This window comes from Brachyistius frenatus, unplaced genomic scaffold (assembly GCF_029030835.1).
Source record: "Brachyistius frenatus isolate BFR_SWC_R1_liver_20210118 unplaced genomic scaffold, ASM2903083v1 Contig_395, whole genome shotgun sequence".
NCBI lineage: Eukaryota > Metazoa > Chordata > Actinopteri > Embiotocidae > Brachyistius > Brachyistius frenatus.
In genome coordinates, this window is record NW_027210994.1 from 117,042 (window position 1) to 136,449 (window position 19,408).

The following is a 19,408-nucleotide window of genomic DNA, read 5'->3' on the forward strand; positions in this document are numbered from 1 at the left end:
CGGAGCAGGAAGTGACCATATTTGGATGAGCTGGGGGAGGAGCCAGCGGTGGATCTGACCGATCTGATTGGAAACCTGACGATACTACGTCCCGCCCACCGATAGCTGTAACCTGACTGCACCGCAGGCCTGTCAATCAAACAGACACGCCCCCAAAACCAGGTCTTCTTGAATCTTCTTTTCTAATGAATGAGGGATTATTTTCAGATGGACCTCCAGAAAACTAAGAAGAAGGAGTGACTTTAGCTAACAACACCGAGAGAACTGATGGACACATTTTATTCACTTTGGATTTGATGAGAGAAGTTGAATGGGAGTCTATGGAGCTGGAGGCTTTTTGGAGCCGACCTCTAGTGGCACTCGCTGGTATTGCAGCTGAAGACACTTCTGGATCAGAACCATTTTACAGACCTGAAGCTACGAACTCTTTTATAAAGTCTGTTGTCTGAATGTATTTGTTGTGGACAATTCGTTATACATGAACGTTATTTCGCGTCACATTTCCTTCGTGAACCCTTCAGCGATTCTGTGTCGACTCATCAGATTTCCTTAATTCAACAGTCGTGAACTCAAAGTGCAGAACAACATCTCATCACCAGCTGAGGTTTGTTCGACGTCTGACTGCAGAACAAAGTCAGAAAGTGTTTGATGAAGATGTTTTTATGACAGACAGGTTCGGTATCAGAATTTGATGAGTCGACGCTTCCTTTAAAATCCCTTTACAAACACGCCGTAATCCACACGCTTTAATCCCGCAAAGCTTTCCTCAAACACACGCTGCAAAATTCACTTTCAATGAACTTATCTTGCTTGTTTTCAACTCGTATTTTCTTACTAAACATAAAAAAAAAGACAAAATATTTCAAACTGTCTTCAAAGTCAAATTGGCTTTTATTACTTAACGACTTATTTTTTAAAATCATTTTAATGCATTATGTCTTTTTGCTTTTCTTAAAAACAGACATTCTTAAAACGGACATTTGTTTTGTTAGTTTATATAAAAGACAAAAAGGACGTTTCTGTTTGATGGAAGTCCACGTTGAATCCCACGTTAACCCCAGAAAACAATATGAAATATTTACCATGTTTCAGTCGTCTGACCTCATTCTGTCATCAATCCAGAAAGTTTTGAATCAGCCGAGAAGCACAAACAGTACAGATCACATCTCCTAGCAGAGACGTCTTTAAAACATGAAGTCCGACTTCTCCGACGGTCACAAATCTTTTCTAGTATTTCTCCAATTTTATTGACAAAATTTACACAACAAACACAAAATATTAAAAATGTAAATAATCTAGAGCTTCATGAACAAACAGCAGTCGAACATCCGGGAGGTTTTTATTCTGAATGTTAAGATCACAAATGTTTGATTTTGCAGCAGAATTTTCTCAAAAACTTGTTTTTTTTTGGTATAAATTCATGAATTTGAAAGAAATTCAAGTTGAGGGAAAATAAAATGATTTAAATAAAGTGACTTCCTGTGATAATAATGCTGCTGCAGAAATATTGGCCTTGTAATCCTGTTCTTTATGAATCTTTACAGACGGTCTTCTGTTCACCAGGTTTTTTGGATGAAAAGTCGAGGGATTTTTCGCTAATTTATGAGTTTCCACAAATATTATATAACAAAATATTACAAAGTCCTGGAGTTTCATGACAGCTGTTAAAACCTTTCTGACCTTTACCAACACTTATCAACAAGTTTGACTTTTGTCGCTTTTCGTCTTCGTTTAACTCTACGAAAGTTTTTAAAGTCTTAAAAGTTTAGAAAAGTAATTTCTACCTGCGAGGTCGAGTATGTATTCGTTGTAGTTTTTATGTTGTAGGATTTTTAAATACTTGTTATTGAGTATTTTGTTATATCGGTACTTTTACTTTCATAAAACACCTCCAACCCCTAAAAAATACTTTTAATGACACGACTCAACTCCAAACGCCTTTAAATCTGTCTCACACACACACACACACACACACACACACACACACACACACACACACACACACACACACACACACACACTCTCACTCTCACACACACAGACACCACAGTGTGTGTGAGATCGTGGGTCTCTTGAGTGGCGGGATGCTGACTGATAATCGATGTTGCGTCATTGGCTGGTGACCCGGTGGCTGCAGGCTCGTTGTTGTGACGACCTGACTTACAAAAAGGATGTTCGCTCACCAGAAAACTGGTTTGCAGCTTATTTGCCGTGTGTGTGTGTGTGTGTGTGTGTGTGTGTGTGTGTGTGTGTGTGTGTGTGTGTGTGTGTGTGTGTGTGTGTGTGTGTGTGTGTGTGTGTGTGTGTCTGTCACGTCTATCTTTTTGAGGACCAATTGGAGTTTTCCAGGAATAAGTGAAGAGATTTTGCGCATAATGTGTTTTTATAATTTATTAAATAACGAGCGTTTAGGGACTCCGTCGATGTATTTTGCAACGTTACGTGCTGCTTTGCTTTGTTTGTCTTTGCTGTGTTTGTCTTTGCTGTGGTTGTCTTTGCTGTGGTTGTCTTTGCTGTGTTGGTCTTTGCTGTGTTTGTCTTTGCTGTGTTTGTCTTTGCTGTGTTTGTCTTTGCTGTGGTTGTCTTTGCTGTGGTTGTCTTTGCTGTGTTTGTCTTTGCTGTGTTTGTCTTTGTTGTGTTTGTCTTTGTTGTGTTTGTCTTTGCTGTGTTTGTCTTTGCTGTGTTTGTCCTCCCGTCTCAGTGAACGTGTCTTCAGGGAGTCGTCGAGCTGAAACATGATTAAGTTGTGTTTTTCTTGACCGATGGAGCGACGGATGATTAGACAGACGTGGGTTTTATTTGTCAGGCTTCAAAATGACCTGCAGGAAAGACACGGGGGGGGGGGGGTAGATCCCCCCCCCCCCTTCACCAAATCATACCAGCCACTCATATATTAACCACCAACATCCACTGATGTGATTCAGGGAGGTAAAAACAACCTCCTTCAACCCTCTGCAGCTCCATCTGTCTGTCCCCCCCTCCCCCCACCTCCTCCTCCTCCTCCCCCTCCTCCTCTTCCCCCCCTCCTCCTCCTCCCCCCTCCCCCCACCTCCTCCTCCTCCTCCCCCTCCTCCTCCTTCTCCTCCTCCTCCTCCCCTTCCTCCTCCTCTGCTCCGCGGCTGATGTTGAATTTGATTTTGAGCTCTTAAAAAAGGGATTTTGCAGATTTTTGAAGCGTCTTTATGTCGAGTTCACATCTTCACCATCAACATCCCAAAACTCCACAGACAGATTTTAGCCTCTCTGTGTGGCAGTTTTCATTATTTCCTCAGAAATCAGCTGAAATGATTCATCACATCTTTTTAAGAAACACACAAATCAGGATTTGTGTGTTTGCAGCCGATTTTTTATATTTTAAACATAAATGCCAAAACTAAATATATATTAGTTTGTCGGTAACGACGACATTTGTTCACTACGTGCAAAAATTTGAGGATTACAATCGAAGCCTCTCGTCTGATCTGATTCCGTCTTCATAATCTGAGATTCAGGATTCATCAGAGCTAACGACGCAGCTAAGTGCTACATTAAGAGAAAGCTAGCCAGAGTTAGCCGCCGCTAGCCTTCATGAAAAAAACCTAAATCTACGTTCGGTCGTTGATTTCTTTTCTACGAGTTGTGATTTCTACGTTTTTTATGCTGTGACGTTTCTTTGTTATTATTCACAAAACTTAAATAAAGCAGCAGCTGAAAAATCATTTTATGAAAAATAAGAATTAACTTTTCATAAATATTGACTAATGTATTAAATTATAGCGCATGAATACTCGTCTCTACTTTTTATTCTATGTAAACACAGAATTTCTTGATTTATGCAAGTTACAGGTTGGAAATTATAATGAAATTGCTTCTTTAATAATTTAGTTTTAATGGATGAGAGAGCTGAGATTTTGTCGGTTCGATACTGGAGAGGATTATTGAAGTAAAAAACTCTCCGTCACGGAGAAGGGACGAAGTTTAAAGTCGAGCATGAGAAAAAAACCTCCAGGAAAACATCTGCCGACACATTTCAGCCTTCATTAAGAGCTTCTCTCTCGTCTCTTTTTTTTCCGCCGTTTCCTCTCTGACACATTTGCACTTGAAAAGAGATCCGAATATTGAAAACGCTCCGCGAGGGCTCTGATTTAAATGCGTGACGGAGGCTTTTACTTGAATATCGCCCGTTGGCCTGATTTAACATCTCCGGGGAGGAAGTTGCACCGAAGACGGCCAAGTGGATCTTTTTTTTGACATTTCCTGTTTCTCCGCTCCGGCTTTTGTTCCCGTTTTTATTTATGGCACATTATCGGTTTAATCCTCGAAAAAACAAGCAAAACTTACTTTGAGCGAGGAAAACCCAAAAACCGAGCTTCAGGACAAATATGAAAATATAAAATAATCGACACGGTAGAGAGAGATTCAGTTCAGCTGTAGCTGTTACCGTGACAACCAGTACTGTAAATGACAGCGTATGTTGTTCTTTTTTACGTCTAAATACATAAATCCAGGCTGGAACGAGGAGATGAGGAAAGGAAACGAGGAAAGGAAGGAAGGATCTGTTGACCACGATAGAAACGGAGAACGCAGGAAGTCGTGAACGGCTTCGAGTCTCGTCGGCGACCGACCGGCTCGAAAGAAGTCGGAAGATCAAAATCAAGTTTCATTAAAAAAAATAAAAGAGGCTTCACCTTCACCGTCTTCTTGTTCTTATTTTCACATTGACACCACGCAGGGGACCGAACACAAACAACAACAACACAAACAACAACAACAACAACTCGTGTACTTCGAGCAGAGCTGTGACTCACGACGCCTGATTTGCAAGTTAATGTCGTTAGTTAAATACGTTAGTTAAATACGTTAGTTAATGACATTAGTTAATGCCGTTAGTTAAATACGTTAGTTAATGCCGTTAGTTAATGCCGTTAGTTAAATACATTAGTTAATGACGTTAGTTCATGACGTTAGTTAAATATGTTAGTTAATGACGTTAGTTAATGCCGTTAGCTAATGCCGTTAGTTAAATACGTTAGTTAATTACGCTAGTTAATGCCGTTATTTAATGCCGTTAGTTAATGACGTTAGTTAAATACGTTAGTTAATGCCGTTAGTTAATGCCGTTAGTTAATGACGTTAGTTAAATACATTAGTTAATGACGTTAGTTAATGACATTAGTTAATGACGTTAGTTCATGACGTTAGTTAAATACGTTAGTTAATGATGTTAGTTAATGACGTTAGTTAATGCCGTTAGTTAATGACGTTAGTTAAATACGTTAGTTCATGACGTTAGTTAAATACGTTAGTTAATGCCGTTAGTTAATGCCGTTAGTTAAATACGTTAGTTAATTACGCTAGTTAGTTAATGCCGTTAGTTAATGCCATTAGTTAAATATGCCGTTAGTTAAATGCGTTAGTTAATGACGTTAGTTAAATACATTAGTTAATGACGTTAGTTAATGACATTAGTTAATGACATTAGTTAATGACGTTAGTTAATGACATTAGTTAATGACGTTAGTTCATGACGTTAGTTAAATACGTTAGTTAATGATGTTAGTTAATGACGTTAGTTAATGCCGTTAGTTAATGACGTTAGTTAAATACGTTAGTTCATGACGTTAGTTCATGACGTTAGTTAAATACGTTAGTTAATGCCGTTAGTTAAATACGTTAGTTAATGCCGTTAGTTAATGCCATTAGTTAAATACGTTAGTTAATGCCGTTAGTTAAATACGTTAGTTAATGCCGTTAGTTCATGACGTTAGTTAAATACGTTAGTTAATTACGCTAATTAATGACGTTAGTTAATTACGCTAATTAATGACGTTAGTTAAATACATTAGTTAATGACGTTAGTTAAATACGTTAGTTAATGCCATTAGTTAAATACGCTAGTTAATGACGTTAGTTAATGACGTTAGTTAAATACGTTAGTTAATTACGCTAGTTAATGACGTTAGTTAAATACATTAGTTAATGACGTTAGTTAATTACGTTAATGACGTTAGTTAAATACGTTAGCTAAATACGTTAGTTAATTTGCGTTAGTTCATGACGTTAGTTAAATACGTTAGTTAATTACGCTAGTTAATGACGTTAGTTAAATACATTAGTTAATGACGTTAGTTACATACATTAGTTAATGACGTTAGTTAATTACGTTAGTTAATGACTTTAGTTCATGACGTTAGTTAAATACGTTAGTTAATTTACGTTAGTTAATGACGTCAGTTAATTTACGTTAGTTAATGACGTCAGTTAATGACGTTAGTTAAATACATTAGTTAATGACACATCGTTACATCGTCGCGTTCACATCTGAATTAACGAACTCTCTTTGGTTTTGAAAACCTCCTGAAAGACGGCTAGCAGGTCAGAACCACTTTTGTTCTTCCGACCGAACGATTTCGCTCATTCGTGATTTAAAGGTATTTTCCGACATCAAAGCAGACCGTCGCTCAACAGGAAGTCCGGAGTTTCTATTTTTAGAAATAACACGTCTGATGAACTACGGAGAAGTTTCCGGTCTAAAACCGACGCACGGCTTCGTTTTGGAGGCTGAAACACGACGAGTTTTTAAAACGTTAAATAAATGAAGAGTCGTCGGAGTCAGTCGGTTTACTGGAGGACCAACCAGGGCAGCGAGGCATGCTGGGAAATCTGGCAAACAAGCAAACAAAACCAACTGGTACCAAACAACCGCCGTTCAAACGGACCCGGGACCGTTTGATTTCCATGTAACTGTAACTCCTCCCACATCTCACTGCAACGGGACAGGAAGCTGAGGTCTGTGTTTGTGTTACAGATCTGCTGCCACACTTTCTGAATCCCCCCTCCCCCTTCCTCACACCCCCCTCCTCCCCCCAGTGACCTCCTCTACTGCAGTACTGAACCTCGGCCGTCCTGTTCGTCCCTCGAAGGGACCGACGCTCCGAGAGGACAAAAACATCGATGAGGAAAAAAGCAGAAACATAAAAAATAAAATAAAAATCATCTCCAGGAATAAAAACTAGAAGCTGCAGACAAACTGACAGCGAGTCTTCAGCTGCAGGTCTGCAGAGACTTTCAGCCTCTTTTAGCTCCTGCTTTTGGTTTTGCTGCAGTTTTTTCCGGTCTGCTGAACAGAACTGAAACCTGATGTCTCCCTTCAGGCGCCGTGGAGACCAAAACAAAGATAAAAGATAAAAGACCGACACTTCAAAAACAATCAGTGTCACAGTTTTCTATTTTTCAGCTCGTTTTCAGACAGAAATTGTTCAGATTAGCTTTGAAAAGAATAATTAATCAGCCAATCGTGATTATTCAACAAAAAAAACACTTGTTATTTCACTCATGATTTTTGTCTCTTGTCTTATGACCTGTTTAAAGTGGGCGGGGCCACGTCAGATAAAAGAAATTCAGCTAATTCAATACACCAATCAGATCAATCACGGAAAAAAATGGGGAGTTTAAAAAAAAAAAAAAAAAAAAAAAATAAATAAAATTGCAGGAACTAGAAAAAAAAATCTCAAAGTCTCAAAATTATTATTATTATTTTTTTTCCCCTTTTAATCCAGAAAATGAACTTATTTTTGCTGATGAAGTCATTTTTTATTTAGAAAGGTGACTTTTTGTTATTTTTGCAGGAATTTTGTAAAATTGCAAACTGCCAAAAATATTGCAGAGATTTCTTGAATTTGCGTTAATTATTGTGATTTCCGACGACTCGACACGACGTTCAAAGACGCGAACGCAGATTTATTGCTCCGTGTTTCAGGAGGGTTTCGAGGTCGTCGGCGTGGCGATCGCTAACTGAGCGAGTGTGTGTGTGTGTGTGTGTGTCAGGTGTGGCTGCAGGTGTGCTGCTCCTCTGGGGGACGGCAGATACACAAATTCAATGTGACACACAATCTCACACACACACACACACACACACACACACACACACACACACACACACACACACACACACACACACACACACGATCATAGACAGCAGAACATGACAAACTTCAGCAGCTCTGACCCTGAACAGCCACCACACATCCATCCTCTGCCTGCAGAGCAGCCCGCAGACAAGTGGAGGGACCGTGTGTGTGTGTGTGTGTGTGTGTGTGTGTGTGTGTGTGTGTGTGTGTGTGTGTGTGTGTGTGTGTGTGTGTGTGTGTGTGTGTGTGTGTGTGTGTGTGTGTGTGTGTGTGTGTGTGTGTGTGTGTGTGTGTGTGTGTGTGTGTGTGTGTGTGTGTGTGTGTGTGTGTGTGTGTGTGTGTGTGTGTGTGATTGTGTGTGTGTGTGTGTGTGTGTGTGTGTGTGTGTGTGTGTGTGTGTGTGTGTGTGTGTGTGTGTGTGTGTGTGTGTGTGTGTGTGTGTGTGTGTGTGTGTGTGTGTGTGTGTGTGTGTGTGTGTGTGTGTGTGTGTGTGTGTGTGTGTGTGTGTGTGTGTGTGTATGTGATTGTGTGTGTGTGTGTGTGTGTGTTCGTGTGTGTGTGTGTGTGTGTGATTGTGTGTGTGTGTGTGTGTGTGTGTGTGTGTGTGTGTGTGTGTGTGTGTGTGTGTGTGTGTGTGTGTGTGTGTGTGTGTGTGTGTGTGTGTGTGTGTGTGTGTGTGTGTGTGTGTGTGTGTGTGTGTGTGTGTGTGTGTGTGTGTGTGTGTGTGTGTGTGTGTGTGTGTGTGTGTGTGTGTGTGTGTGTGTGTGTGTGTGTGTGTGTGTGTGTGTGTGTGTGTGTGTGTGTGTGTGTGTGTGTGTGTGTGTGTGTGTGTGTGTGTGTGTGTGTGTGTATGTGATTGTGTGTGTGTGTGTGTGTGTGTCGTGTGTGTGTGTGTGTGTGTGATTGTGTGTGTGTGTGTGTGTGTGTGATTGTGTGTGTGTGTGTGTGTGTGTGTGTGTGTGTGTGTGTGTGTGTGTGTGTGTGTGTGTGTGTGTGTGTGTGTGTGTGTGTGTGTGTGTGTGTGTGTGTGTGTGTGTGTGTGTGTGTGTGTGTGTGTGTGATTGTGTGTTTACATGTTTTAACGGTCATCTTGGAGATTCTATGATGATAAATGAACGTTACACAAAACTACGAGTCTCTTCTCAGATTATTCAGTCTAAATAAATATTTAATAAATATTCAAAATGTTCTGACGTGTATATTCTGAATTTGAAGTAATTTTTAAGCAGTCTAAAGTATTAAGTATTTTTAAGTAGATTGAAGTATATCAAAGTATTTTTTTGTATTTTTCAGCAGTTTGAAGCAGTTTTCTTGTTGTCTAACATTTCTTTGTATCGTTTGGTTTTCCAAGAGGAAATGAATAAGTTTTTATCTGCAGTCTTCTCTGGAAGGTTGCAGGAAATATAAATAAATCAAAATGAGTATTAACTAATAAAAATAAACAGGGTGTAGTTGCAGCATGTATTATTAGTGTATCCGTGGCGACCACACTGCTACGCTGTTAAAACTGTTCCCTCTAAAGGTCCGTGTCCTGTTCATTAGCACACCGTGCCCCAGTAAAATACCCACAATCCCCCGGGAGACGGTAATCACAATCTGCTGCTGCTCTCCACGATGTGAAGCCGGCGATAACCGACCCATGTCATGTGACCTCCCCCCCGGTTGGCTGCCGGTTTGCAGATTTGAAGCATCAGCAAGGGCTGGGTAATTGATTTTTTTTTATGGTTGCCATGGGAACCATTAACTGTTCTGGTTCTGGTTAAAGAGTTAAAGAGTCGTCGTGCTTCTGAAGGACCAAACGGAGGACGGAGGGTCAGCAGCCGTCAGCTCGGCTCAAAAATCACTTTCCACTTTCTACAGATTGAAGCTCAGATTGTTTCTAACAACTCGCACACGTTATATTCTTTGACCGTCGAGGTCAATAAATGTTATAATAAATACAGTAAACAACGCAACGCTCCAAAGCGTCTCCGCCGGGACGTCTCGCAGCATCTCGGAAAGGTCGGCGTTCATATTTAGTGACGTGAAAGCTGCCGTAGCAGATTTCGACGTCTGCAGGTTCGTCGCTGCTGCAGCCGACAGCGATGCGGTCTGATGGACATCTCCGTCGCCGGTGGCGACGGGCGCTTTTGTTACGACGAGGTACAGATGAGACGGATGCAAACAAATATATCGGCTTCCAGCAGGCGGCCGGCCGCTCGCGAACACGTGGAATTAAGTTTCCATTCAATTTACACTCTCTGAATTTTAGATTAGAGGGAAGCAGCTCCGTTAAAACGACTTCCCTCCGTGACTGCTCGGGTTGCTACGGTAACACCGCAATGTAGAAATGTGTCGTTATCACACCGCGCTTTTTACACATGATTTTTAACGGTATTAAAAAAGAAATGCCAACAAACCAATCCGGTTTGTAAAAAAACAACAACTTACGTTCACGGAAAACATCAAACGTGAGATTTAAAGGAAATTTTCATTTAAAAATATATTTCTTATGATATATAATAAAGCTTTTAAATTAAAACAAAACAAAACCAAATTAACTTCTGTTTCTATTCATTTAAACTGTTAATGATAAAACATCACAATATTAGAAATAATAACAACAGTGACATTTCGTGATACTTTCACTGATGTTATGACACCGGAGAATAAAAACACTCGTCTGGTAAATAATGACTCAATAAATGATCTGTTGATCGTGTTCCTGTCAGATAAAATGAAACCTGCGGATTTAAACTGAAGTGTAAATGACTTGTTTATAAAAGTTATTACAAGCAGCTGCTCTAATAAATACAGGTTGCAGTGACTACGAACAGGATGTAATTATATAAATGCCGCGTCGGCTCCGGTGAGAATCAAATCCAATAACCACAAAACACACAACGGCGCTCGTTCAGAGCGGAAACCGAAAATAATCAAACGGAGAATCGCAGCTTCAACCGTCTGATTACCGGCACGACCGGCCGTTAACGGAGACGTCGCGCCGTAAATCAATCGGATTCTCGGCCGAGGACGACCTCCGTAAAACGTCCAGCTCCGAATCAAATGTCGTTTTAACGTTGTTACCGTGACAACCGGAGTCAGAACGATCGACGGGCATCGCACGGGACGGGAGGCTTCGTTTCACCTGAACTGGAGCTTCAGCTTCTCTCAATATCAACTTTGAGGGTCTAATCGGGAATTTGATCAAAAATTTAAAATAAAAAATCCTTGTTCAGAGTTACGTATTCACAATTAATTAAAATAACCATAAAAAGAACAAAATGTTTTGATTTGACAGATTTTTCTTACAAAACATGACTTGGAGAACAAATACAATTCTCTTTTTAAGAAGTAACGAGCCAATCAGGTGTTTTCTGATCCATCAGATGGTTGTTGGTTTTAGTTTGGTTAGATCAGAGTAATGATATTTTAAAATACATCCAATGAAGAATAACCTCGCTTCTCTGAAACATGAAGTGTTTTTCACAACTGAAGCCGAAAAGCTCGAAGCTTTTATCAATAAAAGAACTTAAAGCCAAAATAAAAGCAGCTCACGTTTTAAGGACGTACTTCCTGCCTCAGATCGTATTTTTGAGGTTTTATTTTTCGTGGTTAATTCTTCCCGTCGTCTCCACTCGGAGACGTTAACCGGTAAACAATGGTGATTTTCCCTCGTTGCTCCTCCACCTCCCTCGTCCACCTCCTTCCACCTCCTCCCCTTCCTCCTCCCTCCTCCTCCCTCCACGGCTTTAAAAAGGATCCAAACCAGGATCCAAATGAGGGCTTACATTGTTTGATAGTTAAAAAAAAAAAGCTTCTTGGTGCGTTACTGCCACCTTGTGGTGGTCGTGGTGCGTTACTGCCAATAACAACAAGGGGAAATTTAAAAAAAATTTAAGCAGTGGTGACATAAACTTAATAAGATTTTAAGTGAGTATTCAAAAATTCGAATGCAATCCTGAAAGCGATCCCAAATAAAAACGGATCTTTAAACCTGCTCACGTAAAGGAAAACAAACTGTACGATTGTTTTACGTGTTCAGACTTTTTACATCAACCAAAAAATCTCTCCTTTCAAAATAAAACGCCAGCAGAAATACTGTATGTGGTTTTAGAAACGTCCACAATCACTCACTCAATTATCAATCCATCAATCAATGAATCCATCAATCACTCAATCTGTCAATCAATCAGGTCCTGCCGGAATCTCATCTCAACACGGCACACTTATTTAAAATTTAAATTTAAATCACACACTTGCAGTCCGTCACACACACATACTCTCACTCTCTCTCTCTCTCTCTCTCTCTCTCTCACACACACACACACACACACACACACACACACACACACACACACACACACACACACACACTCTCTCACTCTCTCTCTCTCTCTCTCACACACTCACACACACACACACACACACACACACACACACTCACACACACACACTCACTCTCTCTCTCTCTCTCTCTCTCACACACACACACACACAACACACACACACACTCACACACACACACACACACACACACACACACACACACTCACTCTCTCTCTCTCACACTCTCTCACACACACACACACATACTCACACACACACACACACACACACACACACACACACACACACACACACACACACACACACACACATACTCTCACTCTCTCTCTCACACACACACACACACACACACACACACACACACACACACACACACACACACACACACACACACACACACACACACACACACACACACACACACACACACACACACACACACACACACACACACACACACACACACAGGGAATAGAAAGCCTTATTGATCTCCTCCCACGTCGGAGCATCACTTCTGACGTCTCGAACTATTTATCACACGGAAAAATGAAAGATTGAACGCAGGAGGAGCACGACGGCCGACCGGACGCCCACGATGACGCACACCGACACACACAGGGGGGAGGAGCAGGGTGGGAGGAGGAGGGGGGTGCAGGAGAGATTCAGCAGAGATGATGATGATGATGATGACGATGGAGGAGGAAGATGAGTGAGTGGAATATGATGTGGAGGGAAGACAAACTGATGAAACACCTCCAGAGTCCGTCTGCAGATGTGATTTAAACACACACACCTGCACAGTGATAATTACAGCCGGGCCTTCATCACACCTCCTCCTCCTCCTCCTCCTCCTCTCATTCACATTGTCCTCCTGCTTTAAAGTTGTTTTTTTCTACTGTGAAAACATTTTCTCATCCGATCTGCATCAGCTTAAAAACCAACCCAGGCAGAATAACGCCTGTTTTCAGGTCTTTTATTTACGTTGCATTAGTACATACGTGTGTTTAGCGTGTGCAGAATGATCCATCGCCGGCTGCCGAGCGCAGCGAAGTCACATCTGCTCAGACTGACGTCGCTGATCACTGAGGAACTGACGAGAAGCTAAAAACAGGAAGAATCTCGGGCAGCTTCTGAACTGTCAGCAGGAGGAGCTCCGTTTGGTTCTCTTGACCTCTGAGTGGATTCATGGAGGGTTTTTACAAGTTCAAGAGACGACGATGACGATGACGATGATGTATCTACATGAGTGTCACATCTGTGGCTTCCCTTCAGAATCTCAAACTGTATTATTAATTATATTTATTTATTTTTTTTAATACAGAAATATTCTAATGACAAAAAGTATGAAGATCTTAACTTATTATTTTGAGTGTCAGTTGTATTTTTAATATCATCGGTCAAAACTAAAGTAACGTAGAACAACTAGACCAACACGGTTCAGCTTCTGGTCTTCAGTTTCAAACCAGCCCTGTTTTTTTTTTTTTGTTTCACAAACTGAAACACGTTTAAACACGTTTAATATTATAGTTAACTTTGCTTTTACTCACAAACCCTCTCGTGTCCTCTCGCTGAAAGCAGTGAAACAGGCCGAACTTTTTATGTTCCACAACACAAATGTACGGCTCAGATATACTTTCAAAACTCCAACATCCAATACAACCAAAGAGAAGTTTCATACCTTCACCGGGTCGGTCTGCTTTTAAAATGTCCTGATTAACTCCATCAAACATCTTCAAACTCTCCAAACACATGAACAAACAGCAAGACAGGAAGACGTGTCCACCTGTCCAGGAAGCGGCCGGGAGACAAACAGGAAGTAAAGCCCGCTGACGTCTTTATGTGGAAAACAATCCGCCAAAATAAAAGAACACTTTCCTGGTTAAATTGTAGGAAACAAGTCAATTCGTTTGAAGGTGAAAATCTCCCAGAGGAAATAATTCACCAACATCAGTGTTAGGCTGTTCCCCTTCAAAATAAAAGTCTGTAACTGGCTGCGTTGCCTGCTGTCGTCACTCTCAATGGTTGTTTTACCTTTAAACACGGTGGATTTATTAGGAAATGAACTACCGGAGCTCGTTTTAAATTATGTATGAAAATAAACAAGAAACAACAAAAAAGAAATAGATTAATATTGAGTCAAAAATTTTATGCAACAAATCTCGTTTTCAAAGTAAAGTGATGAAACATAAAGAAAGTCAGAGATTCACCGTCCACGAAGTTTTGAATGAAAATAAATGCAGAACAAGGCGTTCGTGAACTAAAACCAAACTCTGTATCAAACTAATGGAGCTTATTGGATCAAAACTTAATAACTGAAAATATTTCAAATTAGAAGTTTATATTTGAGTTTTTACCACCAAAAATCATTGTTTACGATCACCAACCTGCATTATGCAAATTTCATTGTTTTCAAAAATCACTGCATTTTCATGCAGTTTCAATAAATGAATAATTGAAGCCGTCCAGCTGTTTTCTTCAGTTAAAGACATTAATCACGATGACGAGATGTTTACGTCACAACTTTCAGTGTTAAACAGAAAACTGATGCAGGACGAAGGGCAGAAGAAACCACCAGACAGAACCTGAGAGGACAGAGGACAAACTGGGAGGGACAGACGGAGGATGAGGAGGAAGGAAGGAAGGAAGGAAGGAAGGAAGGAAGGAAGGAAGGAAGGAGGAGGAAGGAAGTTAGGAAAGATGGAAGGAAGGAAGTTAGGAAGGAAGGAAGGAAGGAAGGAAGGAAGGAAGGAAGGAAGGAAGAAAGGAAGGAAGAAGAAGGAAGAAGAAGGAAGGAAGGAAGGTAGGAAGGAAGTAGTACTCACAGAATGAAGATGACAGCAGCAGCCGATGTGAACAGATTCCTTCGGACGCCTTCGGCCAGTTTAACGAAACGTTACGATCCACAAGAGGAAGTTTCAAAAAGAGGAAGTGAAGCTTTGAGAGTTCGGAGACGTTGAAAGGTGCGTTTGTTGTCGTTATAACAAAAGAGGGAAGAATTAACGTCTGACGCGGAAACGAGGCGCCTTCCCGCCTTTTTTAAAAATATTTACTTCTTTGCGTCTCTTGTCCGCCAGATTAAATCGTCATCAGATTCTTTTAACGATCGTCTTCTGTTTCAGCTGCACAGGAAGGAAGTCCGGCGCGCCCTGTCAGTCAAGACTCGGGGCTCCGCTGCTTTGCAGCTGCTCGTTATCTCTGCGGCGCGGCGCCGCCCCGATCCGGCCATCTCCCGCCCCCCGCCCGCCCCTCCCCCACAGTGCTCCTCCTCCCTCCGATCGTTTACCCAGAATGCCCGGCGGCCTCCCTCTCCTCTCTCTAATGTCTAATCCCCATCCAGATCTGCAGCTGTTAATTGGTTTCAGGTGTCGTCACGTCGCCGGTAAATAAACAGATGATTACTCAGCGGTCGGGGGCTCGTTCAAAATGGCCGAATGTTCGGGGGGGAAGTTTGTGGCGGCTACATGGTAGGACGAGCCGCATGTCACCTTCGGAGAGTCGACATCGTGAAGAACCTCGATGGAAGAATCGGGAAGTTTCCTGTTTCTGTCCGGGTTTCCTCAGATCGCGTTTCCGTTAGCATCCGAAACTTTTATCCACGAAAAAGAAAAAGAATCCACCGGAAAAAACAATAAAAAAATACCCAGAATCCTTTTCTTCTGCTGGCGTTCCCCCTTCCGTCAGTGCAGCAGCCTACTGAAGGGATGCGGTTGCCATGGCGACCGGTAGCGGGTAGCGGCTGTCAGAAATGATGACGTGATGAAATCTGCAATGACATGAAAGACACGAAGATCGAAGATCCATTAAAATTACAAAAACAAACGTTCTCCGTCACGTTTGATTCATTTATTTGTTTTTGTTGTGCGCGTTATTTATTTATTTAAACGCGTTGGATTCCCATGATCCTCTCTGTTGTCGTCTTTATTTCGACCGTGCGGCCGAGTTTTCTGCATCGCTGCTTCTGTGTTGTTGTTTTTTTGCTGTAATTTATCACTTTTTTATTTCCTCATTCGTGAGGAAATAAAAATGTTTTTGCTGCTGTTGTTTTCCAGAAAGACAAAAAGAGACAAATAGGTGCCGTGAAAAATCATCGTATCTCAAATGTTTCCACAAAATAACTAGCCGCGACCTTTGACCCGTGAACAGCCGGGGCTGATGGGAAATGGTGTTTGATTTGCAGGCGGACGAAAAAAGATGACTTAAGAAAGAAATTATGACATCATATAATTTTGAAGTTACTACTGTTCTTGAACGCACCCTGAATATGAGTTAATGCAGATTTCAGTCATCACCTACTTCCTGCCTGTGTGACATCACATCCCCCCCCCGTGATCCCCCTCCCCTCCCCTCCCCCCCACCGTGCGTTTGTGGTGTTCATTGTTTCCTGACATTTCAGCTTTCCATTAAAAGACCGTATTTCACCTCCACACCTGTCGTTTCCGTAGGAACGGCGGCCGCCCGCGTTTTAATTACAACATAAATGTCGGAGGCCAGATGACCGCCCCCCCCCTCCCCCCTTCCCCCCAACGAGTGAATGGCTTTTCAAACAGTGATGGAGTTTTCTAAGTGATGTCATCTGGGCGTGCAGTACATGATGGATGCTCCTCCCCGCACACGCCGAGCAGGGGGGAGGGGCGAGAGGAGGGGGGGTGATGGATGGCTGCTGGCGTCATGGAGGTTAATAAACTGAAAGAAAAGGGAAGTAGATGTAAAACTTCGAACAATAGCCTCCGACTGTCTCCTCTAAAAACTCTGATTTACAAACCACATACTTAAATATAAACTTGAGACTTCCTGGTTGGAAACGATGAAGAGTAACGGCCACTAGCAACCATCACTGATGGTTGATGACATCACTGATGGTTGATGACATCACTGATGGTCGTCGCTTGGTTACGACCTAAATAAAAATCATAATTATTTATTTTAATCAATATTTTGACTCAGACTTGTGGTTCTTTTTCTGTAAACAACAATAAAGTACTCAGAATACAACCGATCATTTTCAATCGTTTCCTCCCGTCGATGGAGGCGAACGTGAACGATGAGGAATCCATCGTCTTCGTCTTCTGGACACGAAACACAGCTGCTGTTTCTGTCTGTTCAGTCACGGTGTGTGTGTGTGTGTGTGTGTGTGTGTGTGTGTGTGTGTGTGTGTGTGTGTGTGTGTGTGTGTGTGTGTGTGTGTGTGTGTGTGTGTGTGTGTGTGTGTGTGTGTGTGTGTGTGTGTGTGTGTGTGTGTGTGTGTGTGTGTGTGTGTGTGTGTGTGTGTGTGTGTGTGTGTGTGTGTGTGTGTGTGTGTGTGTGTGTGTGTGTGTGTGTGTGTGTGTGTGTGTGTCTGTCTGTGTGTGTGTGTGTGTGTGTGTGTGTGTGTGTGTGTGTGTGTGTGTGTGTGTGTGTGTGTGTGTGTGTGTGTGTGTGTGTGTGTGTGTGTGTGTGTGTGTCTGTGTGTGTACGTGCATGCGTGCGTGTGTCTTATAGATGCATAAAATAACACACACACACACACACACCTGCAGCCTCTCCTCGTGCAGAACAAACACCGCCTCCGTCCCCCGCGGCGACAGCGCCGTGGTAACGCTCTTCCCCGGATGCAAACATTAGACCCGGTGAGGTCGTCTGTTCCTCCCACGTCCTCGTAACAACACGCTTCACATCTCGCCGCCGTGCATCTGAAACGCCGTCAGTTACGCTCGAAAAAGCCGTCAAAGGTCAGAACGACGGCCGCTCGGCTGTAAAACATATATTTATATATTTATATTAAATTCAGAGTGTGAACTGGGTTTATTTTTTTTATCCGGCTTCGTCCTTGAGAAGCGGTTTAAACGCCTCCTGTCTAAACACCGAATTATCCCGCTTCCACGAGAGGCTGTTCGTTAAAGAGCGCCACAGGCAGCAGTTAAGAACACATCATACACATAATGATGGCGGAAGAAAGGTTCCTGCAGGGGGGAAGCTTTTAGAGTGCGCACGCTTGTATACGATACGAAACCAACATTAAGCGCATTTAATCCAAACAATTTTTAAATTCAAATTGTCTTCAGTTTAAATATGACCAATATTTAAGTTCTTACTTAGAATTTAATCTGATTTTTATTTTTTTCATTTTATGCTATTCTATTTGTTTATAATGTGCATTTTTTAATGTGCAATTTAAAAAAAAATGTATTTCCTGACTACCTCTATTTTTATTGTTATTTTGTATTGCTTTTGCTGAATCTTTCCTTGCTGATGTAACAAAAAAATGGCCCCGTGTGGTAAAGTACAAACTTTAATAAACTACTTTTTTTTTTTTTTTGCTACAGCAGCATTTAAAGCAATACAATAGACAGAATAAAATATAGGTACTAAAAATTATTAAAAAAAAGAAAAAGAATTAACATTATATACAAATAAAAATAGAATAATATTAAATTAAACTGAACAACAGTGCAACAAATAAAAAAAATTAAAAAACAGTTTTATTGACAAAAACTCGAACTAAAAACAGCTTCCCAACCAACTCTAATAATCTAAAGTTACGAACACCAACAGCTCCGCTTGAAGTTCAGATCTTTTTTGAGTTCGTGGTTACACAATTAGGAAGTTGCGCTCAACGTACGCAAATGTTTTAAATCGTTACAAAAATGCCCACGTGGATGCCGTCTAGAAGCCACAGAGGCTAACAATTTAAATTTAAGTTAAATTTAAATATGTAAGAAGAAAAACTCGACGTGACTAAAATTAACAATATATCAGCTTAAAGTGTGACGAAACGTCAACTTCCCTGACCTTTCTGTAAACTTGAGGCTTATAGAATATTTCCCGACGCTGTGAGCACCACAAGAGGGCGCCATTCATTTCACTTCTAGTGAACGCAGCTGCAAATCAGTTGTGTAAATAAATTATAAATCTACAACAACAACAACAAAATTGCAAATCTGGCACGGCATTGATCCATTTAAAGCTAACTGACACGCGTTTTTATGATAACAAACTTTTATTCGGAGGGCTGCCATTTAGTTCGATGACCGAAACTCGTGCAACACCTAAAAAAAAGAAGCTTCCCAACCAACTCGGCTCATCGAGCCAACAGCTAACTTTAACTACAAGCTATCTCCTCCTTTGACAAAAGAGGGTGCCATTCACGTGGACTTTTCTCCGCACACGATCCAACAGTTGAATGTTTTGGGGGGTTAAAAGTAAAAGGTTTT

General features: G+C 41.4%; 1 protein-coding gene across 2 annotated transcripts in view; it reads right to left on the reverse strand.

Moving 5' to 3' along the window:
* The window catches only part of LOC138636668 (glutamate receptor ionotropic, kainate 5-like), a 102,939-nt gene extending 87,504 nt beyond the window's left edge, over nt 1–15,435 (reverse strand). For both annotated transcript variants that reach the window (XM_069724798.1, XM_069724796.1), the window contains exon 1: nt 15,041–15,435. The gene's annotated coding sequence lies outside the window, so the exon portion shown is untranslated. The remainder of the gene's footprint in view (nt 1–15,040) is intronic.
* Between the last annotated feature and the right edge of the window lie 3,973 nt (nt 15,436–19,408).